General features: G+C 40.4%; 1 protein-coding gene and 1 long non-coding RNA gene across 3 annotated transcripts in view; one reads left to right on the forward strand and one right to left on the reverse strand.

Moving 5' to 3' along the window:
• Positions 1-23,146, reverse strand: part of LOC113970685 (bifunctional heparan sulfate N-deacetylase/N-sulfotransferase 4) — a 104,758-nt gene extending 81,612 nt beyond the window's left edge. The window contains exons 1-2 of one of the 2 annotated variants that reach the window (XM_027689831.1): positions 14,887-14,958; positions 13,676-13,804 (exon numbers count right to left, since the gene is read on the reverse strand). The gene's annotated coding sequence lies outside the window, so the exon portion shown is untranslated. Of the gene's footprint in view, positions 1-13,675; positions 13,805-14,886; positions 14,959-23,073 lie in introns of those variants that run through there. The other variant, XM_027689832.1, reaches the window with a different exon arrangement.
• LOC113970686 lies at positions 15,015-26,367 on the forward strand. The gene is made up of 4 exons (XR_003535279.1): positions 15,015-15,309; positions 16,047-16,114; positions 18,266-18,357; positions 26,235-26,367. It is a non-coding gene; the product is annotated as an uncharacterized LOC113970686 (long non-coding RNA).
• The last annotated feature ends 1,042 nt before the right edge of the window (positions 26,368-27,409 follow it).

Consider the following 27,409-nt stretch of genomic DNA (forward strand, 5'->3'; position numbering starts at 1 on the left):
TGTCCTGCACTCTCCATCACTTGAGTTCTTTTGTGTTTGAACCAACTGTGGTAGTTCATCTTGTGGGATTATGATCTAAGCTATGAGCATTAGTTAAACCAGGCCTTTTGAAGCAACAGTTGCAGAACAGTTACAGCAATTAAATTTAGAATTTTGAATACAAGCATCAGGGCTCTGATTTTCTAAGAACTTGCATACAATCAAAAAGCAGCCTATATTGAGAGGGCCAAATGTTCCACCAAAATGTTCCTGTTGAGTGTTGGTTGCTCATGAATAATCTGAAGCCAAGAAATTAAACATTTTATGCACAAATATGACTGAATACCAAATATTTAACTGCAAGTTGAGTTCCTTGGTGTCTCCTACACACAGAACCTGGAAATATTACAGAGCCATGCTGTGTTTTCTCAGTGTGTAACTCGTCACTGTACTTAGCACAGCTCACACATGGAGTAAATCAAGGTTGGTTGTTTTGCTAATTTATACGTTCTACAGGCTCTCTGGAACCAGGCTTAGCTTATAATATAACTGGAGGGAAACAAAAAAAGATAGTTAGATTGGAAAAGCTTTATCTTTGGCATTCCCCACAGGAAGCCTGAAGTTTTAAGACAGTTGTGGTTTTGACTTCCTTGCCCTAAAGGGAATTTGCTCATCCATTTTTTCCAGGAGGAAGTGGGGCTACAGTAAAGCTGCTTCTTGTGTAGGAGGACCTCTAGCTTTAATTCCAGCTGAGGACACAGCTCCAGCTCAATCCATGTTATTTTGGCTGCACCAGTATTTTAAAGCAACTCTAGGCACAAAGAACTAGGTGGAAGGGTTTCCTGACAGCTCCAGCAATTAGGCAAATGCTAATCCAGACTTTCAGTGCTTTTTCAGACACTTTTTAACACCTTTTACAGCATGCTGTCCTTTGCTCCTGTGTCCTTTCTGCTGGCAGGACCTTCCATAATTACTGTCTTTTGCATAGGTCCCTAAAAATGGATAAAGATTACCCTGGTCATATTCATAATCTCTCATACATAATCCACTAAGTATTTACCTTCCATTTCATCTTGTTACAGCTAATGATTTTGTGATGGTTGCTATAAAATCGTTTTGGAGGCTATTAAAGTATTTCAAGTAACAATAATGTTTTTACAGTACCTGTGAGTGACTTTGTTGAACATGAACAAGGAGTCAGTCTTTCTATATTATATATGATTCTTTGCTTTTAGGTGTTTTGCCAAGCACTTACATTATAACAAAATGCTGGTTTCCACCTCCAAATTTCATGTGGGACAAAGACTGAGCTGAAATCCCCTGGATTACATGGCTGTCTAAAATATGGCATGTTATACTTGTGGACAGGCTATGGAAAGACTTGAAATCAAATAGGATCAAAAGGGGTTGTGCTTTCTTCCCTGAAAGGTGGATAACAGGTCTCTTCATCACATCTTTATATTTCCATTAAGCAAATATGAATAACCACATGATGCAGCCCTCTCGCCCCATTAGCAAATTGTCATGCCTGAATATAAATACCTGTGTACCTGAATGAAACTTCAGTGCAAGTGTTCTTCAAGGTAATTGAAAGGCTACTTTTTTTTTTAATCAGAATTTCTGAACAGTTGTTGTGTTGTTTACACTGATTAATCCACAATGTTTTTTTTTTTTCCCACTGGAAGTTTTGGTTCTTGACCTTACAGAAGGCAAGTTGTAGTCAGTGTCCTACCTCTGCTCAACCTCCTCAGTGCAACTGTGCTTCTGCCCAGCCACACTGTGCTGTGGCTGAACATCACCTCAAATGACACCTGAAAAGCTGCTCCTGGAGGATTTGTATCTACACTTAGGGCTGCACACATCCATTTAGCAGGTAAACAGGCATTTCCAGGGATACTTTAATACCCTATTATTCTGCAAAACCAGATAAAGCAGCACTTTTATGGGTGAAGCTCAGAGGGGTTGCTTAATTATTTTGCTAGATGCTTACATAAAATCTTCTCAACTTCAAGAAATATATCTGATGTTCCATCATGTGACAGTAATATTGGTGCAGTGCTGACAGGAAAGGCTATAGGTGTACATCTGGGAATGTAATTTTCAGTTTATTTACTGGCACATAGCAAGCTATCTTGTTTTCTCTCCTTTCCTTATTCTCTCTCCTGTTTTTGTTTCTTTTTTTTTATGGGTAGTAATTTGCTCTCTGGTGCTTGAACACTTTCTCTGTGTCCACCTTTCTACTATTCATGCTGTGGATATGTTCTTAATTAGTGTTCCTAAATGCAGGTTTATAATTATGCCGTAGTAGGTGGAAAGGACTGAGGGAAAAACAGCACTAAAAGGGCATAATTAGATTCAAAGGAAACAAAAGAAAAAAAAGAAACTTCAAATGTTCTCACTTTCCATTAGGTTTTACCATTGATTTCTGCATTAGCTCATTCACAGTGGTCCTGAGTTTAAAGTTAAATTATGTTGCCCATTATAAGTAAGGAGCTTTAGGCCTCAGTTCAGCCAAACTACTTAAATGTTTAAAGCTAAGCAAGTGCCTAATTTTACTGTTGAGCTGGAATTTTGAAAGGCTTGTAGAGTTTCACAATAACAGAATTAACACCTTAGTTTCAACCCTGTCATGGCTTTGCCTGGCCTGAATCAGATTTTGACAGTATCTTGTCTTACAAAAAAACTAAAAGAAATCAGCAGACAAACTATATATAGCAGTATTTTCCTTTTGGGGTTGGGAGTTTTTATATAATTGTGGTTAATAATTGTGGCTATTTCAGATAAGTGAGATAACTTTGTTGAAGTCGAAGAATAAGTGGCATCTGCAGTGAAACAGAGTAAAAATTAGTCGTGGCCTCTTGTGAAATGTGTAGAATAGGCCTCAGATGGCTGTATATGGTGTATATTTGCTTGCTAAAGCCCAACTAACAACTGAACCTAACCAGTTACCTGTAGAAAAAGATGAAATCTGATCCCACGGTGTTCTGTAATAAGGGACACAAAGCCAAAGCAAGAGCTACAGCTGAAACCTGAGCTCACAAAACTCAAATGCAAATATACTCGTAAGCCTCCATGTAATTTATTTTTTTTATTCCCTTGCAGAATGATAAAGTAACTTCCCCATTGCTTGGTGCCTCCGAATCTGATTATTTTTGCAAAGGTGCACTTCACTAAAACTATTTAACTCAGTGCCAAATTAACATGTTATACAGGGGTTAATACAATTTTGTTGTAATGGTTCCTGTTGCTTGTAGATCCTTAAACACAGTTGTACTCTTCAAGGAAGATACAGAGTATTTTTCAAAGTGATTAGATGAGACTGTTTTGGTGTCACCCCGTTTCAGCAGAAACCATGACTATTTGCCAGAAGGAAAGAAAGTACCCTGCCCAAAATGCTGTTTGAATGAGCATCGTGAAGTTTGTGTTCTAGTTGTGATAATGAAAGATTAGGAAAATACAGCCTGACAGATCTGCTGAGTAAAATTATAAACAAGAATAATTCTGAGGCGTGTGAATAACTCAGGGAGAAAAAAACACTTCATTTCTGGGAGTGTGGTTGTTGACTTCAACCTCATCTAGAAGGGAAAGAATGTGGCACCTGGCTGTAGATGAGTCCCCCCTCAGTCTCCTCCCTAGCAAGAATGAAAATTTATGGATGAGGAATTTCCTTGCAAGGTTGCTGTCTAGATTCTTGGAGAAAGGAAGCCCACATATGTTCTGATGCAGACATAAATGTTGCAATACTTTTCTTCATAGGCACAGGGCTACATCTAAACTTCACTGGGTTTCTGTTTCTTAGAACTGGCTGTATCCGAGAACACTGACAGAGGTGTGAGGGGCAGTGATAAAATAGGAACCTGGGCCTCTTCTGTGGGGTCCTCTGCTCATAAAACTGGTTTATTTTTCCCTTGGATGAGGCAGTAAGCCAGAACAGAGACTGCGTGGACATCAGGGAATTTAACATTCAGCTGGAATACTAGTCCTAAACTCTCCAGTCAATACAATGGGAAAATCCCAGAAGACCCTGTTGAAATCCACATATCCATTTCTAAATTTCACAGGACATGGAAAACAGTGCAAAAGGCTGCAGTGCCACTAAGGCATTTTAAACTTGTAAAACAAGGGAAAATAAACACAGCCTATAGTAATACCAAACAAGCACAGCATGTACCAAATTCTGATTTGGATTATGGAAATCTGCTCTGACGCTACAAAGAAGCAGAAAGAGAGAAGCAAAAGGGGAAAGTGTCTGTTTTACTGGCTGTTCTGCCTAAATAGAAACTTCAGTTAATTTTTAATTTGATATTTGGAACAGAAATATTCATAGCTTTTCACTAAGTAAACCCTACATGAATCCAGGTGGTAGCTGGATTTCAATATGGTTGTGATGAAAGATATAAATTTAGATGTCCAGAGTAGGCTGGAATGTGATGTCTCCCTTAAAGAAACATATTTAATGTGGGTGCTGACAGAAACACTAATACAATTGGTGCTGCCAGCTTACCATCCAACAAAAGCAGAAAAACCAGGAGGAACAAGACTCCTGCTTTGACTCAGTTAAGAGAATGAATCTTATTGTTACAAATACTAAGGCTAAGAGGAAAAAAGGCAACAGATGTGTCTTATTTTATCTGTCTGGATCTAAAGCTGTTATTTAAACAATATAAGCTTCCACACAGGATGTTTGAGAAGGAAATGTTTGGTTATTTACTGTCTGGCATAGAAACAGGCATAGTGCAGAAAGTTTCCCTCTGTCTACCTGCAAGTGTTGAGTTTCATTCACTTTAGAAGCCCAGATGAGCCTTGGCTTAAAAATCATAAACAAGGCATAATAACAGAGTTGGGCTGAGCTGGAAAGAGTTATAATCTAGTATTTTTCATGAAAATTAGTCTATAGTGTTCTCTTACCTAACAACTTATAGATCTGCAGCATTTAAAGTTGTTGACTCAACCCTTCCCGTTGCCAGAAAGAAGCCCTTGACTGGCCAATATGGACTATTTAAACTGAAAACCTCAGTCCTTTTCAGCTCGGAACTTTTTAGAGCAGCACTATCTTTGTTCATTAAGAGATGAGGCAATACAATACAATTCTCTGGTGATTTTCTCTTCAGTCATAGAAATGAATCACAACCACTAAAATTAGATCAGGGCGTCGACTTTAGAAGTTGAATGCAGCCACAAGTGAAAAATAATATATCAAATTCTGTAGCTCATGGGTTCTTTGTAAGAGCAAATTTAAAGACAAAAGAGAACTAGGGCTAAGGAAGATCTGGTGCAAATCTGTGGAACTTTAACTTTTCAGAAGGATTTAGATCTTGTCTTCCTAGTCATGTACATGCTGACAGTGCTGTGTGCAGGTAATAAAGGGTAGACCTAATTTCAGGTGACAAAAATTGCAGTGTTTAGAGAGGGTCAGATATTTTTCCCCCTCATAATTTTATTTTTCACCTCTTGACTAGGAAAACAAAACACGTCTGGTTGCAAACACCCAAATGCTTGTAGGTCCTGAAGAGTGCTGAAACAACTCCACCTCCCCCAAAATCTTTAACTTATTTTAAATAGCATGCACCAATTTTTAAGCAAGTCTGATCCTCCCTAACATTTAAAAGGAACATTTGAGGTTTGATTGAAGGAACACAGACAGAGAAATTAGACTGTAGGTTTACATTGCATTAGGTACTGTGTGAACACTCTTACTCAGTGGTAAATATGAGGTTGTGTATATTGTTCTGGAGACCATTATTGCCTACAGGATTAAAACAAAGGAGGGGCTGATCCAAAAATTTCTTATATGAAAGCAAAATCATAGAGTAGATATGAAACTTCTGTTAAAAACAGAACTTAAAACACCATATTTCCAAAAGTTGTAATTCCTTAATAATGGGAATTCATGAGAAAAAGGTGAAGAATACTTGCTGTTTATCCATGTAGAGGCCCTTGGGAAGATAATAGAATCACTGACTGGTTTGGGTTGGAAGGGACCATTAAAGTCCAACCCTCCTGCAATGAGCAGGGGCATCTTCAGCTGGATCAGGTTGCTCAGAGCCCTGTCCAACCTGGCCCTGAATGTTTCCAGGGTTGGGGAATCCACCACCCCTTAGGTCAGGTAGGACAAGGGAAAACCAGATCTATTTGTTTTATTAATCAATAGATCCCAAATGGACCATCATACAATTGTAGCTATCTTACTGGGAACTTTTTTCTGTGATTTGGCTCATTTATACATTCCTGTTGGAAAAAAAACATTGGGCTTGTTGATATTCTGCAGACATTTATTTTCAGGAACACCTCACATGTAGTTTATGTCCCTAAATGATTATCTGTGAGACGTGTATGGACACAGGACAAGTCTGAACAAAGTACAGTATTTGTTGTCTTTGGAATCAAAGTAGGGGAGTTATTTGCTGGATAAATCTGTGAGGTCATGCAATGCTCAAAATAAACTCTCCCTACAGGATTAAATATAAATTTTAATTGTTATGTGGCTGATATAATATCCTAATCAACATCTTATCCTGGGTTTATAGAAACGTTATTATAAACATGCAGCTTTAACCTTCATTGATTTCAAGGACTCTGTCATTATCCATTTTCCAGGGTGAGGTCTCTAATTACTGAGCATTCTGCTGCTTAATTTCTTGTGATAAGCCTCAAAACTAATAGATAAATGGTCTTGCATCATTCTGAGGACAAAATATATTTGTAGACAAAATATATTTGAAAGAAAGATCTACAGATCATGCCTAGAAACATACAATTCACATAGCAAAATATCATTTAAGCAGGGCTTACCTACTGTTAGGCCTCCAGGAAGTGTCTTCTGTCTGATTTTTAGCACTGTGCTAAAAAAGCTCCACCAAAGGAGATGACCATTTCATCTCTTTAGCCAAAAATCTAAGCACAAAGCACGCTGCACTAATAGGAAGTCTGTTGTTCATTGAGGTGTTTTCTTTGGCTATTTGTTTTCAAGAAGGCAAGTGGGTTATAATTTCAAATAGCCATTTCTTTCTCTGTAAGAGTGCTGTAGCTGCTAATGTAAGCTGCTCACGTGTCACACAATGAATACTTGGTTTTTTGCAACTGATGTCAAACTTATTTAATACCCTTTTTATCGCAGTATTTTGCTAGGGTGTTTTAAGTACATGCTAAGCACTTTACCTACCCTGAAAAGATTAGGCAAGACATGGGCAAGAACTTTGAAATAACCCTTCATCTTATTGAAAACACGTGCAAACTGTTATTTTTTCCATAACCATGATGATCTTCCAAACATTTATTTATTTATTCCAAGTTCCATTTTGGAGCACAGGCATAGCCAAGAAAGAACTGTGTCAAAACAGGGCTTGTGTAAGCCCAGTTCTGTGTAATTCCCATCCATCAGTGCCATTGCACAGGCAGCCAAGTGTCATGGACTCAGCTCATGCACTCCTTGTTACTCCTGAGTACAGATTTCCGTCAGTGAAAAGTAAAGCCAGATGAACAACAATCAAGGCTTTTTTGTGGCTGTTATAAAACTCTCTTTTTTTTCTTTACCCTCTGCCCATGAGCAGCTATGTTTGAAACAGCTGGTCAGCCTCGGCTTAGGGAGCCTTGGGGGCTATTTATGTCATTGCTTTTCATTTTAACCATTCAGCAGTAGGAGTAAATTGCAAAACTGGGGATGCCAAATTAAAAGTAAGTTCCTGTTCTGGCTTGCTATTTCTGCAGATGTCAGCCCTTACAAAGCTGCACTTACACCTGACCCACTCCTTAAGTACCTTGTAATCAAGAGTGTGTCATTGATCTGTCCCACCTCAGCACAGACTGTGTGACATTGCAGAATGCAGAGTCTCTAGTGCCAGGGCTTAACAGGGCTCAAAAGGACATTTATTTCACATAAGAAAAGATGAAACAAATTATTTTGACCTATGTATTATGTGCTCAGTTGTGTATGAAGTTGAGGTAAAAATAATACAGTCTTACAGGAAAATGTTCTGACAATGCAAGAGGCTGAGCAATCTCTGTGTGTAGGAGAAACATCTCCTGAAAGGGACTCTGGTTTTGTAAGTCAAGCTTTGTCTATGTGTTCATCTGAGCTCTTTCTTAACTATATCTTTGTGAAGATGGTTTCATAGTATCTTGCAATGGAATTGTGTAGGTAGCTTGGAACTAATGGAAATCAAGCAAGGAGCCTGTTTTAGTATGTATAAAACAATTTCTAATTCCAGAAACAGCAGTTTGGTGTTTAGGAACTCCTGGAAGATATGCCAACACTCTACCTGCTGATAAAGTTACATCAGCTGGAAAAAGTCCATAGATGTTGCAAATTATAGATATCAGTGAACTGTCTAGATGGATCAAAACCACTTTGAATTCCTTTAGTAAGGACTGTAATGCATCCTTTCTGAAAAGTCCTTTGATACCAATATTTTTATCCTTTTCCTCCTGTTACTGCATCGCAGAAAGAGGGAACAGAAAATAAAGGCCCTCTTCTTAAATGCCATAAGAAGTTGTGGTTCTGTTCCTTCCCAGCTATCAAGTATTTCCTGGATTTTCTATTAATGGTGTAGGACACAGAGTTTTTGATCAAGATCAGATGTTTTGCTTCAGAGAGAGAGAGAGGGGGCTGTTATTTCTTGACAGCTAGCAGAGTTACTGCTGTAGCTTGAGGGGGTGAGACACAGATTCATTCCGGTGTCTGTCCCATGACATTTCAGGTGTCTATATAGGGTCCTGCTGTTTCTTACAGAAAAAAACCCACCGTGGAACTAGAGGTGTTGAGACTCCTAAATGCTCAAAAATAACTTGTCTAGTAAGTTATGTAATGCTAAGTGTGTTGATAATAGTCTCCCACTGATGTCTAACCTGTGCTGACAAAGAACAGGAGGGCTGGCAATGGCTGGTTGTGTGAGCTGTTCCTTTAGCTCAGATGTTGACTGAATGGGTTTTTTGTTGCTGGAAGTCACAAAGGTGATGCCTGCTGGGCCTGGTACGGGTGTGTGCAAAGCCAGCACGTAGACAGGTTTTACACAATGTACTCTTTGCACAGGTACAATTACTGTTAGAGAAATGTAGAGCCCTTGCAGCAGCCAGAGCAAGAGCCTCCCCTACGCCGGGGCCATGCTCAGTGCGGGAGAACGGGGCGTGTGTGTGCGTCAGCAGAATCTGGAGCATGACTTGGATTTGCTATTAATCATTCATCTTTGCATGGAATCTTAACAAGGCCTCAGGCTCCACAGTGCCTCGTGTTTGGGCAGCCAGCCCCTGCATTAGCATTCAGAGCCCATGCAGGTTGTCTGGGCTTTCTAGACAGCGCAAGGTTACGGCGGAGCTGTGCCCGGGCTGTGTCTCAGCGAGATGTGAGCGTGAGCCAAGTGCTGCAGTAACGTGGTGTGTGGCTGACTTCTGGACTTGTTCAATGCAGCCAACACACCAAAGAAGTCTCCTGAAGTCAGACTGGCCAGTGCACAGTTACTGGGAGCTGTCCAAAGTCCAGGACATGGTGAGTTCTGTCACGTACAAGATACTCCTCAAGAAGTGTCCCCTTCCATTGGTGAGCCTGGAGGTCATCTCCAGAGGGCTGAGATTATTTCGCTCAAGTCTTTGTAAAGCACAGCTGCCAAAGGAAGAGGACACTCAGAACCCTCCCTCTCCTACTCTCCTCTTTATAGTATCTCAATAAGTAAATCACTCAGGCACAGAAAACATAGAATTGTTTTAATTTTCTGCTTTAGGTTTTTAAAACCTTCATTGTCCCCCCCTGCTCTAGGGGCTAGCATCAGTTTTGGAAAAATTACCAAATACTTCCCCCCTAACAAGTTTTACTTCAAAATTATTATCCAAATAACTGGGCCAGAGGGACACTACAGCAAAGAAGTGTTTAGTGTTTCTGGCAGGATTATTGATGGATCCCCACAGTAGTTGGATGAGAGCTCTTTTTATTGACTCTGTGTTGTAATGAGGAGTCATAGATTCAGCAGCACATCCATCCTTCTAAATTAAAAGATGCATTACTTCTGAAAATGTGTTATTCTCTGTCTCCATACATATAGAAAGCAAGTCCTGTATCTGCAATTCAGATATGGCTGAAGTGATTCCTGTGTATAATATTTCCAAGATGCACGTATCAGTGCACAAGCATGTGCAGTCAGATAGTAAAGTACTTGGGGATGTTTTGAAAGAAGAGGCACATAACTAATTGGTAGGAAACACTTTGTCTCCTAATGTCATTTATTGGATGCTCAGATGCCTTTCATTTTCCATTGTGATTAAAACTAGGTGGCTGTTTAACTGCAAGAAGGCACAGTGCTAATGCTCAGCACTGTTTATCAAAACATGCATATGCATTTAATTCCTGTAATGTGCAAGCCAGACTGTGATCAGAGCTCAAATCTTGAATGTGGACGCTGATTTTGATTAGTGGCACTTACAGACTGAGGCACGGACGTTTCATATTGCATGATCTACATTTTAACTCCATTTGGCATAAAGGTAAAATCATTTTTCCTTGCATAAAAAACGGTAAATCAGATAAGAATTGATTATATTTGTTGGTTTAATGAAGTAAGATAGTGGATTTCTGACTAATGCATTGGAAAGTATTTATATAATAGAGAGTTTTGCCATCATAAATCACTTTGTGGTGAATGCAACAATTTTTTATTGGAGGTCACCAGAGTTAGCAGCAAAATCAATTCAAATCAAATCACAGAGCTGCTGTATACATCAGAGAACTGCAAAGGAATTAATACACTTACGTATTTGCTCACTGTGCATGCCTAAATTAAATATTAACAGTTTGCATGAAGATGAAGATGTCTTGCATTACAACCAGTTAATATGCTTTTAGGCCAGGCAGCCCAAGGTACCTGTTCAACAGAGATTGGTTCAGTTTACATTTAAAAAAGCAAACTACATCCTGCTGGCTAAAGAACATATTGATGGTGTTTTTCCACTATAAGGACCAGGATCCAGTTTTGAAAGTGTGATGAATTGCTCTCAGTTAAATTACTTCTTTGGGCAAGAAAAGCTCATCTCTGAACTTTTAAACATTTTATTTTGTGCTGTCTGTGTTAATTCCCACAGAGCAAAATTGTTGCAGTGGGTGTTGTTGAAGCCATTTCTGCTTCCTCTACAGCTCAAGTTCAGAGTCTATCTCATAATTATAGTTAATGAGCAAATTCTAAATTACAAGGGTTTTCCTTCTTTAGTTTTGGTGGCACCTGACACAAGGATAAATTGCATGGAGACATAGAATGATGGCTTTTAAACTTCCTTTTTTTCAATAAAAACAGGAGCAATTCTCTGAAACAGAAAAGTCTTACGTAGTTGTGAGGCAAAACCTAAAAAATCTGTCTTTCAATATTGTTGTTTGGGGGTTTTTTTCATTTGGGAAAAATAAATGGACATTTAGTACTCAATCCATCCAAGGAAAAGGATCATCATGTATATTTACCAGACTTACAGCTTGGCATACTTCTGCTGCTGAAGATAAGCCAGGGGCTTCCAGTACATATATTGTCAGACTTTAACTGCCAGTTCATATATCAGCAATATTTTGGACCTTCTAAACTATAGCCTTGTTCAACAGAAAGGCCTCTGAGCAGGGATCTTTCTGGAGTGCTCTGTTCAAAGAAGAAGCTGTAAGCTAAATGACAGGAATAATTATAGTGTTAGATAGATTAACAGTCAGTTCCTGGCCATAGAACTATATATAGGGTATATTTAAAGAGTGTGATCTAAATTTAAAAGCACGAACTCCAGCCAAATGGACTAAGTTTAAGCCTTTTCCTGGGTTCTGCAATTACAGAAATGTGATTAAACAACAGAGTAGTACTAGGGGAATTAAATAAGGCGAGAACTCAGTCCACTTTTTTCTTACTCTTATGAGTTAAGCTTCAAGTCTTGCACAAAGGACATTGAGAACCAAGTCTGCTCTTTATTTACACCTGTGGAGCTTCATTTGGCCCTAAGCCTGAAATGCCATGAACAAAACAGAACCACTTTTCCCTGGGCTGTGGCCCCTTGAGCACAGCAACGCAGTAAAACGGGAAGAAGCTACATAAAATTAGATGAAGAAAATCTTAAACCCATTCCTGAGACCTATAGATTTGCATGAATTAAACAAAATCACTTCCAAGTGTGCTAGATCTTTCCTTATATTTCACATCCCGGGGGGTACATGCTGCCATTTAGTCAGACCATAAATAATCTGAGTCAAAATAGATCAGGCTAATCTGTAGCATTTCCAAGTTTCTGAGGTACCTGGTAAAAATGTAAATGAGCTTTTCCTTTCAAGAAGCTAAAACTTGGTTATATAATTACATATTATGAATTATAAATGCATATATTTTAGATAGGTTTTATGTATACATAGATTATAGAGTTATATGTTGTAAAATGTATATTATAAATTACAGAGGCACACAAATAATATTTCCATACCAGTGTATGATTAAGGTAACAAATGCACATTTAACTGCTACAATGAGTGTTTTCCTCCAACTATTGTTAACCCCTATTTTGCTTTGCTTGCAAATTGTGATGTTCCAAAGGCTGAGAGAAGGCTGTGCTTAGAAACATGCTGTTAAAATTCCTACAAGACAGGAATAAGCCAGGGGCCTACTGGGAGCTGACTAATGGAGTGTTCCCTTGTATGAACACCCAGTGTGGTGCAGGCTGAAATCTGAGTGTCGTACATCGTACCGACAAAAAGCTGATTCTTAATGCTAGAATTAACTTGACTTCTGTGAAACATTCATGACTTGCAATCTCCTTTACTGTGTTTTGCTGGAAAAGCCATGCCTGATGTCTTCTGCTGTAACACATTTAAGTTTAATGTGACTGAACTGGATTCTGCAAAGTGGGTAGGCACTATTTCCTGTGCTAAATTTACCTCTGACAGGGAGGTTACTCAGACTCAACCAATATAACTCATCACATGATGCATTATTCACAGTAATGGATTTATTCTTAATCCCATCAGCTTTATCACCAAAGAAATGGGATGGGCCTTTTGAGGAAAGCTAATCTTCAAGATGTTCATAAAAACTATGCCAGTAATTGCCATGAAAAGCATCAACTGAAGGTTTGGTAAACGTTTCCTTCAAAACTGGGGCTAATTTTTCTCACCTTCACATGGAACTCTTCTCTCAGGTTTATATTGGCCTATTTAATCCTGTTTAGCCTTTCCATTACTGATTTTCAAGATGGAACTTTTGGAAGCAGGTAATAATTGTGCTTTTCCTTAATGTGCAGAGCATTGCAAAACACGGAGTACAAAACATGCTGAGTTTAGCACTGGTGCAAAACTCTGTTAAATCCCCCCCAACTTTCTCTGTTAGAGCTGAGACTGCACGAAGACTTTTCATTGTTTTGAGTGGATTATCAATTCTTTTGCCATCAGTTGCCGCTTACCAGCCTTTAATTAGGGATTACTGATATTTCCAGGTTATATGGGTAAGGTTACAGGTAGTAAGATTGAAAATATTGTTATTACTAATGACATTATGACACAACAGTCTAGGAAATAGGATTTTAAATATATAGCTGGGGTCTCATAAAAGTGAAGCTGTGAAAGCCAGGTCATTTTGGGGTTTGCCAAAATGCATTCTGCTCTCCAGTTCTGCTCTGGTCATTGTCTTTGCACAAGCCCACAGTGATGTTTGTGGTGTCTGAGGTGTAGATAAATGAGAAAGTCAAGTACCCGCATACATACCATACTCTGGGAACTTCCAGACCAGAGGTTGGAATGGCCAGCAAAGGCAATACAGAAATGCCTGGTCTTCAGAGACTGGATGTTGGCAAGGAGCTATGAGACAGTTTTAAGAGTAGATGGAAAACTTGCCTACCAAAAAAAAAAAAAAAAAAAAAAAAAAAAAAAATTCAACAAGACATGGAAAATAATGCTTTTAGAACAAAAGTTCAGACAGAGGTGCCAGTGGAAAAGAAATCAGTTCAGGGGTGTTAGTGGAAAAGTTGGATGAACTGATAGATTTATTTTTTTTTTAATCTATTTGTCCCATTGGAGGAGGAGGTGTGCTTTATATATAATCTTGATAAAATGAGCAAATCCGAATGTTTCATAAAGGAATTAGGGAATTATGAAAATCTGAGTGAGGCACCAGCACGGGTTTTTGCCCAGAGAAGCTGTGGCTGCCTCATCCCTGGTTATTCAAAGCCAGTTTGGACAGGGCTTGGAGCAACCAGGTGAGCTTTAAGGTCCCTTCCAACCCGAACTGTCCTGTGATTCTATGACTCCAAGGACCACAGTATATTATATAAACTCTGCTGGCTGCCGCTTTTCAGCATGTTTAAGAGCTGGAGGCAGCTGGCCGGGGCTGCGCAGCCTGCACAGGTACGCTCTGTGCACGGTCCGCAGCGAGGGGTCAGGGGCGCGTCCATCTCCTGCCACCGCTCTTGCCTCTGGTCTGTAATCGCTCTCCTTTCCACGGCGTCTCTCACTGACTTGACTCCCTGTAACTTCCTCCCTGAGGGGCGCGGCTCCCGGACCGGGATCGGGACTGGGACGGGCGCGGCTGAGGGGGGGGAGAGTGGGCCCTGGACCGGAGGGCCTGAGGCGCGCCTCAGGCCTGAGGGGGAGCGTGCGGCGGGAGGCGCGTGTAAGTTCCCATCCTGTATTTTTTAGGAACCTCCGACGTAAGAGGTGGGAAAACAGGCTGCTCGGGGCAATCAACTGTTCAAATACCCCCGACTAGCTTCAGCTGATTTTAGCGAACCCCGTGTCCTCTCGGTCGGGTCAGGTCAGCTCAGGTGTTACTCGGGTGGCGCGAGGGCGGCTGAGGGGGGGAGCGCGCGCCGGGAGGTGCCCAAGTTCTTACCCTGTACTTTTAGGAGCCTCCAAAGCAGGAGGTGATAAACGGGCGGCTCTGGGCAATCAACTGTTCGAATACCCCCAACTAGCTTCACCTGATTTTAGCGAACCCTTTCGGTCGGGTCAGGTCGGGTCAGCTCAGATGTTACTCGGGCGGCGGGAGCGCGGCTGAGGGGGGGAGCGCGCGCCGGGAGGTGCCGAAGTTGTTATTCTGTAATTTCAGGAGCCTCCAAAGTAGGAGGTGATAAACAGGCGGCTCGGAGCAATCAGCTGTTAAAATCCCCCCAATCGGCTTCCCCCGATTTTAGCGAACTGTGCATCCTTTCCGCCAGGTGTGCCCCGGGGTGGCGCGGCTGAGGGCGAGGGGAGCGGGGCGGGAGGTGCGAAGGGACCGGGAGCTGAGGCGAAGCCCCCTCGGTGCCGGTACCGTCGAGGGACAAGGCGGGTCCCCTGGACCGGGCAAGGAGAACTGATCGGTGGAGAGACGTGGATGGACGGGATCATTTGTGATGTCGAGGGTAGGTGTGTTTGATTAGCCCTGGGGGTGAGTTTGGTCGGTGCCCAGGTGAGGAGGGTGGCTGCGGGGCTGTCGTGATGGTTCAGTGCCGTGGGCTCTGGAGCCCCTCCGATGGGCTCTAATGGTTACAGCCCTGTGGTACCGCAGTGCAGGGGCTCTCAGAGCTGCCAGGGTGCTGGGGACAGCACCTCAGGGACTCCAGACGGTGCTGGTGTGGTGCCACCTTCCCTGGGGGCTAAAGCGGTTTTTTTGAATTCGTGCTGAAGCACGTGGCTGTGTCAGGAATGTGGAGTATAAGGTGTGAAATCTATCGAGAGGATGACATTAATTCATGTGTTTGAACAGCCCGGTTGGTTCTCCCTCCGGTTCCCAGTTAACACAGACTTCTGGTGTTAACTTCCAGTCATGGGGCAGCCTGACATCTCTTTTGCAAAATACCTGTGGTCCCTGAAGTACATGTGTTATATGTCACTATATATGTTAAATACATTTGAAGGCAGTGACTGAAAGGATTATTTATGTCTTGATTTATATGAAGTCTGCAGCACTATGTAACACTCTGGTATATTTGCCCAAGTTTGGTTTGGCATTTTCAGCTGCCATACTGAAATTCTTGGCCTGCTGTGAGGGCAAGAGATGAAGTGTTTTCAAGTCCCAGCCAGGTGTTTCAGGTGAAGCTAAAATAAAAGCAGCTCCATATATTCACACAGGCTGTCCTTCCCTGCTGTAGGGGCACAGGGCTCTGAGCTACTTCAAGAATTACCTTATCCTGGCTTCTTTAGGAGTGTTATCTTGGTTTCCACCAGGTAAACTTGCACAGTTGTATTGACATCTTTTCTCAGAGAGCCTTTGGTACCTAAATTAACAAACAAAATATTCTTGAGAAAGGAGAAACGCTTGCTATGTTAAATAAATATTGACATTTTAGCTACATTGTTTTGAAGTTCTTATCACTCTTTTAGATTATTCTAAAGCAGCTTTGGGCTCCCTAAATAATTCTGCAGCTGATTTCTAAGTTACTCTGTATAAAATGCATGTTTGTTTTTTCAGTATAAACCCACCAAATTGCATCTATCTCAACTGAGTTACACTTTTTTTGCCTGTCCCTTCCTCTTAGGTACATAACTATCTTTAATTTAGGCAAATATTTGTGAGTTATTTGGGGGGGTCTGTGTTTTCTGTTTTAAAGTACTTTTTTTGTGTGTTACCTCAAGTGAAAGTGGTAAGAATTAGGTCAAATGCTGAAATTACAAACAATGAGGAGAAAAGGAAATGAAAGATACAAGCATAGACAAAATGAGACATTGGTATTGGTAGCAAGGAAGACATAATATTTTGTTTGCTGGTTGTGAAAATATTTATCTTTCTAAAACAAGTTGTTGATACAAAAGTTAAAGTACAAGGTAACTGCAGCAGGCTGAGTCACTGGAGTGTGTGAGGTGTGGGAAAGGAATGGATGCAAAAATTTGCAGCCAACTTTTAAAGCCTTTAGTACAAGAAACTTTCTTTTATGTCAACGAATCTCTATCACGGGGCCTTGAAATGCTTGGACCCTGGGTTTTGTAAAGCCGTTTCATATCCCGTAAAGGCCTGCTGTTTGCTTTGTAAATACATGTCAGGGAGTTCTCAAGTCAGACTTGTAAATCAGTTCAAAAGATGTTGGGGAGGACCCTTTAGGATTTCGGCTGCTTGGGCTCACAGTCTCCCAAATCTACCAGGTCTCGCTGAAAGCAGCTTTGCTTTCCCATGGTCAGATCCTGTTGCAAACCCCTCTCTGTGTTCAGTCTCAGATCTATGCACAGTGGGGACAAGGCCTTAGGTTTGATACTGCAAAATGAATCTTTATCTGAAGAAAACAGATTTCTCCCTTTTGGATACAGTTCTGAGAGCCCGAATATGAAGTGTTGACTGAACCGAACCAATTATGGGTGGTGATAAAATGCTCCAAATCCCTGCCTGGGAAAGCTGCTAGAAGAAAATTCTGTTTCCTCCCGACCCCCTCCCTTCTTCTGGTGAGAGGAAATGGCCCAAGCAGACTGCACCAGGCTGTTTTTCCCTGGAAGGGAAATACTCCACTGATGGGAGCTGACAGCTCTTTGACCACATTGCCTAAACAATACCCATAACAGAGAAAGGCATGTCATGTAATTTTGAGTGTTTTCCATCTTCAGCAAGGCTGAACCTAAAGACTTTCCTTAATTGCCAAAATGACACTTGTTTCTATTGTGCAGGGACATACACTTCAGGAACTCATGCATTTGTGTTTGTCAATGGTCAAATATGAAAAATAAATGCACACAATGTCTGTCATGAGCGCTCTCTCCCGTGACATGCAGTCTAAAAGCTACAGTGACTGAAAATTTAATGTCCATTATAGTGTAGCAGACTTGCTTTCAACTTAACTAGGTGTAGCACTTAATGAAAAGTTTGAAGGAGAACAGTTTTCTTCATGACTTTTCTGCAAACGTGTATGGGCTACTTTGCAGTTCTGTTGGTGTCTCCCACAGACAAGCTGTGGCTGCCCCATCCCTGGAAGTGTTCAAGGCCAGGCTGGATGGAGCTCTGAGCAACCTGGTCTAGTGGAAGTTGTCCCTGCCCATGGCAGGGGAGTTGGAACTGAGTGGTCTTTAAGGTCCCTGCCAGCCTAAACCATTCTGTGATTCTCTCTGACGAGTGTACGCCACAAAAGAGAAATCTAGCACTTATTTTTTGGTTGAATATTAAATGCCAGTTGTTTTTCCCCTTATGTCAATATTTTAATGAGCTTCTTCAGGCACTCTTCACTCAGTTGCTCTGAGAAAATGAAAATCACAAATCTTTCTCATAATGCATGTGTGGACTACAGAAAAGCCTTCTTTTACAAGGCCAGTGTCTGCTTCAGACAGTAGGTATGGAAGAACCAAAAGTGTTGTTGGCTGTTTGATTTCTGACTTAAATCTCAACTTCTTTACCTTCAGGCACCCTGAAGTTCCTCTGATCTTCCAAAAATGGGAGGAGAGACACTGAGGCTGTATTTCAAGTCACCATATTCCTGGTGAAGAACTAACAGGTGTGGCTTTTCCTGTGCTTGGATACCGTGTGGCAGGGTTAAATAAGTGGCATTGTGAGGGCAGGGAAGAGGGAAAGTCGTGGGAGAGAGGAGAATTGAGAAGCAGAGAGCTGTGAACACCCATTGCTTTGCAGCACTACGCAGGCTGCACCCACAGCTGAATTTTTTTCAGGACTGACCAACACAGATGTTGAACTGTAGGTGAACTGGACTGTTCACCTCTTTGAAACATTGACCCAGATATGTAGCTGGGAAGTATCAAATAATAGGTTACCTGTGTAACTTAAATGCAGCTCTGCCTTACTATGCTCTTCATACACAATTTGTTACTCTAAGACCCTCCTCTTTTCCCTGGGTGAAAGAATTCCAAATGATGTTGATTAATCTTAAATTGTTGTACGTCCAGTGCACGTGAATATTTTAAAAAAGCTTGGTACTCTGGAAATTAGAGTCAGTAGGCTTAAAACTTCTAATCAAACAAACAAAGACAATCACTTGGCTTTTTTGAACATAGGTGAATGCTCATAGACATAAAAACTAATTTAATGTGTAGCTGGGTGACCTTTAGCACACACCATCAAACTCCAGTGCCTTGAGCATGTGTATGGAAATCTCATGAGAGCTGAATAAAAAATAGCCGTGTTTCAGTAAGGATGAAACAAAGTCTACTAGGGTGGGGAGAAAGGGAAAGAAGGTGAAGAGAAAAATATAACGTTTCTTGAAAATGACAGGCTGTTCCAGCAGGAACTTCCAGCTGAAATACTGGCCCGAGGCACTTGTCGAGCACGGACTATTACACTCCAACCAGTTTAGCTTTTGCAAAACTATCATCAACAGCAAGCAGTGAGAAGTGTCAGTTAGTATTAGCCACAGGGAGCAGTGAGTGCTCCAGCTAAAACACTTGCTCTCCCATCCTTGAGTGCAGTGATGGCACACCAAACATTGCCCTGAGAGGTAAACAGCTCCCTTCAGGGGCCGGGGCAGAGGTGCAAACAGGCAAATGACTTGGCAAGTCCCAAAGTCTGGGGTCATTAAATAAAAACATTCTTTTTTTTTTATTGCCTGTTTTGCTGTCTTGCCTGCAAGGTTTGTTCTGGTTTTTGCTGTTGATGTCCACAGCTACACATCAGCGTAGCATTTAGAATGAGATTAGATGAGGAACATTGGATTAACCTTATCCCATGTGCAAGGCTGAGAAACTACTGTTGGTTCAGTGTGTAGTGTCTGGTTGATGACATGTATTCAAATTTATGTCTATATCATGTTTTTCTGTATCATTTCTAGAAGAACAGATAAGCTGTGATTCTATATTTCCTCTGTAGAAACTTGTTTTTCCTAACTATAAAATAAAGTTAAAGGAGTGTGAATCCTATAAGGTTTTTTTCCATGGTCAGGTTCTGAAAGGTGAGTTTTGCCTGTTGAAGACTATCAATTTTCTCAATAATCTGAAAAGCATTTCAATGTTTTTGTGCTTGGCTTAGCAGAAAAAAAAATTGAGCATCACATCAGCTTTGCGCACGTTCTAACCTTCAGAATTTTTAACAAAGGATTCTTCAGGGCAAACAAAATTCTCTACAATTGTACAAAAGCTTCCCCAGGAGTCTCCCATGATTTCAGTGCTTCTATTGTGGCATTTGGAAAACGTGAAGACAGTCTGGTTCCATGGATAGAAAAAATGAGGAAAACACGGGGAAAGGGAACCTAGGCAACTTGGAATAAGTAAGCTAAATCTGGGATGCTAGAGGGAAAGCCAAACAAAATAAATGAAGAAAAACACACAACCCCCCAACCAATCAAATCCCAAAAATACAACACACCAACCAAAAAAACAAACAGCAAAGCACCCTAAACTCTCCCCCCAAAGCAAATTTAAATGCTTGAACAAGATTAGAGAGCAGCATACAAGCAGATAGTTTAGCTAGATGGTATGTGAAGGGACTGAAGAATGAACAAGAATGAAAATATTTTAAACTCAAAGGAGAAGCATTTTTTTTTTCAGAAACCTGAGCATGTTTCTCCACTAGTGCAAAACTAGCAAATATCTTCAGGCAGAACACTTATTCTTATGGCAAATACGCATGCAGTACTCTCTGATACAGTGAAATTGGAGTATATAGAGTATTAAAATGTTTAACACCATAATTTCCATGGATTTATATAGCGTTTAGTCTTTTATAAAATAATGTAGTAATAAAACCATTTCTAACAAGAGTGCTTAATAGACAGTGGTAACTTGGTGATATGATTGGAAGGGTCCAATCCTGCTTATTCTGGGGGCAAAAAGTCTGTTTTACTTGGAGGGAATAGGATTACATTTCCATAGAGGAAAGAGTAACTCGTACATACTAAAGGACTCTTCAATACAGCATAACTACGAAAGAAAATAGTTCATAGAACATCAAATTATAAGTAAAGTTATTCTTCAATTTTTATTTGTTCCTAAGTAAAGTCAGTTTTCAGCATAAAGATTTTCACTTCCCTCTGCTCTTAATAAACTGTTAACTTGTTGCAAGCCTTGCAAGTTATAAAAACCTTGTTTGCCTTGGAAATTCCTTGCAGTGAAAATTTTCATCCTGGCTTAAGGCCTAATGTTATCAGGTGAAGAACAGCCTCCAATTTTATTTAAAGGTAAGAGTGTGCCCACTATGACACAGAGTTGCCTTCAAATTAAAACCCACAATGCTTGCTATCTCACTGCTGTTAATGCTGAAGAAAAACTGAAGATTGAAAGGGACCTGTAAATACACTTGAAAGCACTGGACTGTTTGTGTGTGTATATACATGTATATAAATAAGGGGTTTTGCCTGGAGTGTGCTGCATGGTAGTACCTGACTGCAGTAGAATGTAAAGGTCACAAAGGGATGAGTGAGGAGTTCAAGGGTTTATGTGAGTAGGGCTTTATTCTGCAGTAGTTTGAGAGATCTTGGTTTTTAATTGGAGAGAAGGTTTGCTCTTCACTGAACAGAAAGGCTTTACCTGCAGTGCTGCTCAGCCACTTCCTTACCCTCTCTCCAACGTGTTCTCCCCTCCTGTAAGTTCCTTGTAACAGTTACTCTTCTGTTGTCCCCTCCAGCCTCCTATCAGGGACACTTTCCTTCTCTCCTTACACCCATTCTCTGTGTTTTCATGCTTTTTTCCCCTATTTATCAATTTGCCTCATTCACTGAGATGATCACGAAAGCAGAAGAAGAATTACTGTACCGTGCAACTTCCCTGTGCACTAGAAAAATCAGCTGCCCTGAGTGCAGGGGATGGAAGGGGGGTGTTCCAGCAGTAGCTCTGCTGTGGTACACATGCAAGAGGCAGAGCATGAAGATTTATGGAGATGGGGTTCAGGTGAAGGAAAAAGTAGTTTAATGCTGTGCACTATAGGAAAGGATCCTCCCTGAGTCACTGCTCAGTTGTGCAGGCAGCAGCTTAGATGTTGTAGACTCGGGTTTCTGGTTTTTATAGGAAAGGACTGAGAAATTATTTTGGAGCCTGCCTGCTCTTTCCATGCCCAGCTCAGCCAAGGGTTCAGCAGCCAGAATAGCCATGGTTGTGATGTACAGTATAATTGGGTTCCAGAGCACTCATAACCTTGGAGCTTTATGACAAAGCTGAAGGAGCTGCTGTAATAAAAGTGACATTCAAGGTCAATATTTTTTCCTTTGTTTCATTTAAAAGAAAAAAGTGCAAGCTGTTTCTTCCCTCAAGTTATACTGGTGGAAAAGCATTACTGCTTTAAAGATAAAGTTCATCACACTTGATATCCATGGATATTTTGCTACAGAATCATTTTCCTTTATAATGAGAGAAAGTCATTTAGCCATTATCAGTAAATAGTGCATCTTAGAAAACTTGATGCTTTTCCTGACATTTTAATCTCTTTTTATATCCCAGAAAGCAAATAACATCGTGATTTTTCTCAAAGTATTAGTGAGATTTATTTTAAAGCCCCACCACCAAGCCATGTAAACAGGTGTTAAGTCCTTTAGCGATGGCTCAACTGTTACAGAGCTCTAAAGTAATGTTAATTTTTTTTCTGTCAAAGTACTTTTAATCTTACACTAGGATTATGTGAGTTTCTGTGCCTCACATAGGATTAGATTTTTAACTGTCAAAAAGTTTTTTCAGAAATTATTTGCACTTTTTGTAGTCAGAGTCCATAGGCAACTATCTCCATAACAACTGGGTGATGCAGGACACATCTTTAACTGAAGGTTTTGAAGTGTGCTCATTGCAGACGTGCACTGCTTGAGAGAGTCTCTTAAGGCATGAAAATATTTAATGAGATTGGACTATTGTCTTCATTTCACTGTCTCTGTTCTATAAGATTGCTGTGCATCACTTAAAATATAAAACTAAGAGGAAATATAACAGCTATAGCAGTTAGTCAAATGATAGAAAATTAGCATATGAAAATGTTACATATTTTCTGTGGTATAGATGGGAAAGACTGGTGCCTTTCTGCTGCCTTGTGTAATAACAGGAATCTGTGTGCTGCTGCTTCTGAGATTCAGACCCTCTGCAGTCTCTTCGCTGGCTGTATTTCATTAGCTTTTATAAACCTCTTGCCTTCAATAACAGCAAATGAAACTCTGGCACAATGTCTCCCTCTAGGCCACAGACAAGTCCGACTTCCAATAATTCAGTGTTGGAGTTGAATAAAAGACAAATTATTCTGTCATCTGTCGGTAGCTACAATACATCAAGCAGCAATACAAGGTACTTACCGTGAAAGAAGCGGGGATATTTTCAATTACTGCCAGCTCCTTAATTACCCGTGGCACAGGGGTGTGTGAAAGCCTGCACAAAGCACTGCTTCCTGTTTGGCTCCAAACCCTGCGTTTCCTGTGCTCGGGCACACGGGACCAGAGACAGAACCTGTGGTTTCTGTGTTAGTTTAACAAGGTACAACACGTGACAAAGGTAGCTCTGTAAAACCAGGTTTACCTTCTGCATAGCGTGTGTTTGCGCACAGCTGAGTGGAGCACAGCAACCACAAGCACTCTCCAACTTTTGCTTTCTTATGACAGACTTCAAATGATCTTGCTCAAAGCAAAACAACACATGACCCTTAGAGGCAGCTTGACATGGGAACTCTGATACTCTGCAGCATTTGTTTATTCTCAACCTAATGATAAAACATTCTGACCTTGTACGTAGCACATCTGTACTGGCTGAGAAGATTCTGATTGACCCTGCTCTGAGGAGGGACAGAAACAATGTTCTGGTGGTGCCCTGCCCAGACAGATTGACCTTCTTTTACCCTCTTGAAATGCTGCAGCTTGTTTTGTTCTCCAGCAAACCTTTTGGTTTGGTTTGGGGTTTTTTTAAAATCTTCCTAAGACTCCAGCATCTCACTACTTTTTCAGTTGTGCAAACAATGTGATGTTGAAAGGCAGCCTACTGAAAAGTCACCTGTAAATTACAAAAAGAAAGCAATGGTTTTATGGTTTTCATGGTTTTATTTGGTTTTCAGTGGTTTTATTTGTTTTCATGTTTTCTTTTTCAGACTACAAAGCATTTTTCCCCTCTTACCAAAAAAAAATCCCAAAGTCCATCATTATAGGCACATGTGTGACCGTGTGTGAGAGGATTGGTATGGAAGGATTCAGCCAAAATCCTTGAGAGACTGATTTTCTTGAGATTGTCTCTCTTTTTCTGGGAGGTCTTTGTTATTCAGGTTTCAGAACTGAAAACACCTTGTTGGATAGGTATTGCCATCACATATGTGTGTGGGGTTGTGCTGGTTTTGGCTGGATAGAGGGAATTTTCTATGTAGCAGCCTGTGTGGTGTTATGTTTTGCTGTGTTTAGTCCTGGCTGCCTACCATGTTTAAACTGCAACAGGGGCCATGGCCAGTGGAGAAAAATTACATGGATACTGGGGGCTAAACTTACCTGATTTAGTGCTGTCAGTCCATAACTTCTAGTTTGCAGAATTATCCAAAAGGCTTCTGTGATTTATTGCACAGCTGGTTATCGGGAGAGGACAATATATTCCAGTTTTGCTAAGTAATGTATGCACACAACAAGCTGCTTTGTCAATGTCACATTAATTATCCGATAATATTGAACTTAATTCTTGCTGTAAACTTAGATGCGCATTTCCTTGCATCATAATAAATTATGGACTAAACCATACCTGTTACCGTGAAAATGTTTCTGGTAAAGCTTTTCCCCTCCAATTAGCTTAAAAATTAATAGCAAGAGATTTCCCCTGTCCTCTGTTTATTAATTCAGGTATTATAAATGATCCTCTTCAATTGGTAGGGACAGACTTTGCTGTTTAATAAGCACCATCATATGGTGGTTTTGTTGCAAAACAGCAGTCAAATTAGAAGATTCAATTTTTCTCTTTTTGGCCTGGATTTCAATAAAGAGATAAGCTGTAGTCATTGCATCCAGTTTCCCTGGTCCTTTCCTCTCAAAATACTTCAGTTCTTTATGGTCTTTATCGAGACTCTATGCAGATGACCTTACAATAACTACTTCTGTTTTGAAAACCTCTTTGTTCAGATGAATCCTTCAGATTTTATTTATTGGTTAAAAAAAAAAACAACAAAACCCAAACAACAACTAGTACAAAACCCCAAATCCTGTCTTCTAGGTATTTAAGAACTCAGAGAAAGCATCATGACTTGCTATTGCTGTGCTGGAGCAAACAGTGAAAATTATCTTAATCTAGTTTTGGTCTTTGTTTTATGCTTGGCAAATAAAAGAAATAGAGCAAAAAGAGACAAGTTATAAGAAATGCCGGCTGTTTTGGGATTTATTTTATTTTGCAGTTGAAAACTAGCAAAACTATTTACCATCTGACAGCCAAAAAACTTTAGTCTGTCAAAATACTGTACTAGAAACTAAGATGGACAAACCATTTCATCTGATGAATAGGGGCATGGAAAGGAAAATCAGGTTAGAGAAACATAAAAGAACAAAGAAGGAATATTTTTTTTTCCTGGCAACTTTCTAGCAATATACTGCAGTCCAGAGGTGGTGCTCTGTAAATTCATTCCATATGACAGTGATGTGAAATTTTATAGCTTGTTTTGCAAGCTATCCCTTTTGTCCAAACAATAGAAAGCTCTACTCATGACAGCACAGAAAAAAACCCCACAGGGTGATAGAGCTTCCCTTCTGATTAGCAGTTTTGCACTTGTTGCTGGTGTTAGTGATGAATAATCCAAAGGTATTATTAAAGGTGCTGGGATGGCTTCTCTGCTGCACTGAGTTAGTTTCTGCTTTATTCAGTAGGTATAGAGGGACCATCAGAGTACAATTTTTTGGTCTCAGTCTGTCCAGCTCCACCCTTGTTCAAAGCCATCCAAATAATTTCCTAACATGAGCAGGTACATTTTGGGAGTTTTTCAAATAGCTTAAGGCAGCAAAGACTAGTGGGCAGTGCCTTCTGCCCCTGTGGATTGAGATGCAATATCTCAGGATGAGGGAAGCCACAGTTCAGTTTACTTTTTAAGAGGGAAGACCCTCTCTAAGCACAGGCTGCTTACTTTTCCTATTTTTGGCTGCTTGGTTGAGTGAGATACCCATTTATTCAGTCTTTGCTGTTCTCTTACTAAGAGTTCATACTGATAAGATAGGAAATAAATACATACCTACTGCTTTCAACTGTCTTACCTCGGTATCTGAATAAATCTGGACACTTCTCAAGAAAGTGATTTGTGTTATATATGGTAGAATGTAAGTAAACTCAGAAATCCTGTCAGTGTAATTCTGCTATTATTAAAAAACTCAAAAAAAACCAAGACCCCAAAACACCACCCCACCACCCCCAAATTGGGCAAAGATGCTTTTGAACTAAGCTGTGTTCACTGTAGCATACCTCTTTTAAAAAGTGTTTTCTCGTGACCTTTAAACCTTGTCTCCCTCTACAGAAAAACCTGCCAAGAGTAACCGGCTGACCACGCTGATCCTCCTTTCCAGAAGAAAATGCAGCCCTCAGCATAGTCCCTCTTGCAGGAAGTCCCTGCACGGTGATCCTACAATGTCCTGTCTGCAGCTGCTCTTTCTTAGGTAAGCCCACATGAAGGGACAGTGATTGGTGGGGTGTGTTGTGTCCTGACAGAAGCCCTGTTCATGAAGATCCTGGAGAATGCTTAATCAGATTAAGGCAAGTTTTCCATGCTTTCTCTTGAGTTTACCTGTGGTGTGATGGTTATTGCACACTGGGCCCCAGGGCTGATGACATCTTAGGTACCTCTCTCCTTCACCTGGGGAAGACAACACAGCTGGAGAATCCATTCTTTGATTCTGTGTGTGTAAGTACCATGTGCTTCTCTTCACAAGGGCACTCACACAGTGTAAGGCAGGATTTGATTAATGAGGAGACAGATATTTTTTTAGGAATAGCTGAGGTACTTCATGTCCACCGGTTATAGTACAAGGAAATCATCCCAGCAGATCTGGCAGGACATGCTTCATTCATCTCCTCAGGCTTATTATCTGAACAAGTCACAGAAACATGCCAAGGAATGCCTTCAGACTATGACAGCTCATTAATCATGTAGTCCTGCAATAAAGACAGACATAAAATGCATTAATTACTCCTCAAACAGTTACATTTGTTGGGATTTTTCCTTAGCTAATGTTGAAAGATGTCTAATTTTCTAGAAATAACACTCACTTTGCTTCATTTTTTCTAAATAATCAGTCAAGTTTTAACAGAAAAATATCTTGAATAGCAACATGTATAAATATAGATTAATGAGCTTGACATTCTAAGTCAAATTCTGTGCTGAAACATTTATGCCTTTAAAATGGAGTTAATGCAATTTTATTACATGATAACACTCTTACAACTAAAGAAAACTCATATGGAATAAAAGATATAATTTAGAACATGAGGTGGAGTATGAGGAATATATTCTGGGTCAGTGGGTCTTCTTTTGAGTGATCTTTACCAAAAAATCTTTCAATCTTCTCCTCTGATGCTGGTGTAGTAACTCACCCAGGAACTGTGAGCAAGTTTTACGGCAGGTGGTAATGGGGGCTTGTGCCCTTAAAGCACTGTGTGGTTTTTATCTTTTCTCAATCTACAAATCTGATAGCC

This window comes from Neopelma chrysocephalum, unplaced genomic scaffold (assembly GCF_003984885.1).
Source record: "Neopelma chrysocephalum unplaced genomic scaffold, ASM398488v2 Primary Assembly neopelma1_78, whole genome shotgun sequence".
NCBI classification, from domain to species: domain Eukaryota; kingdom Metazoa; phylum Chordata; class Aves; order Passeriformes; family Pipridae; genus Neopelma; species Neopelma chrysocephalum.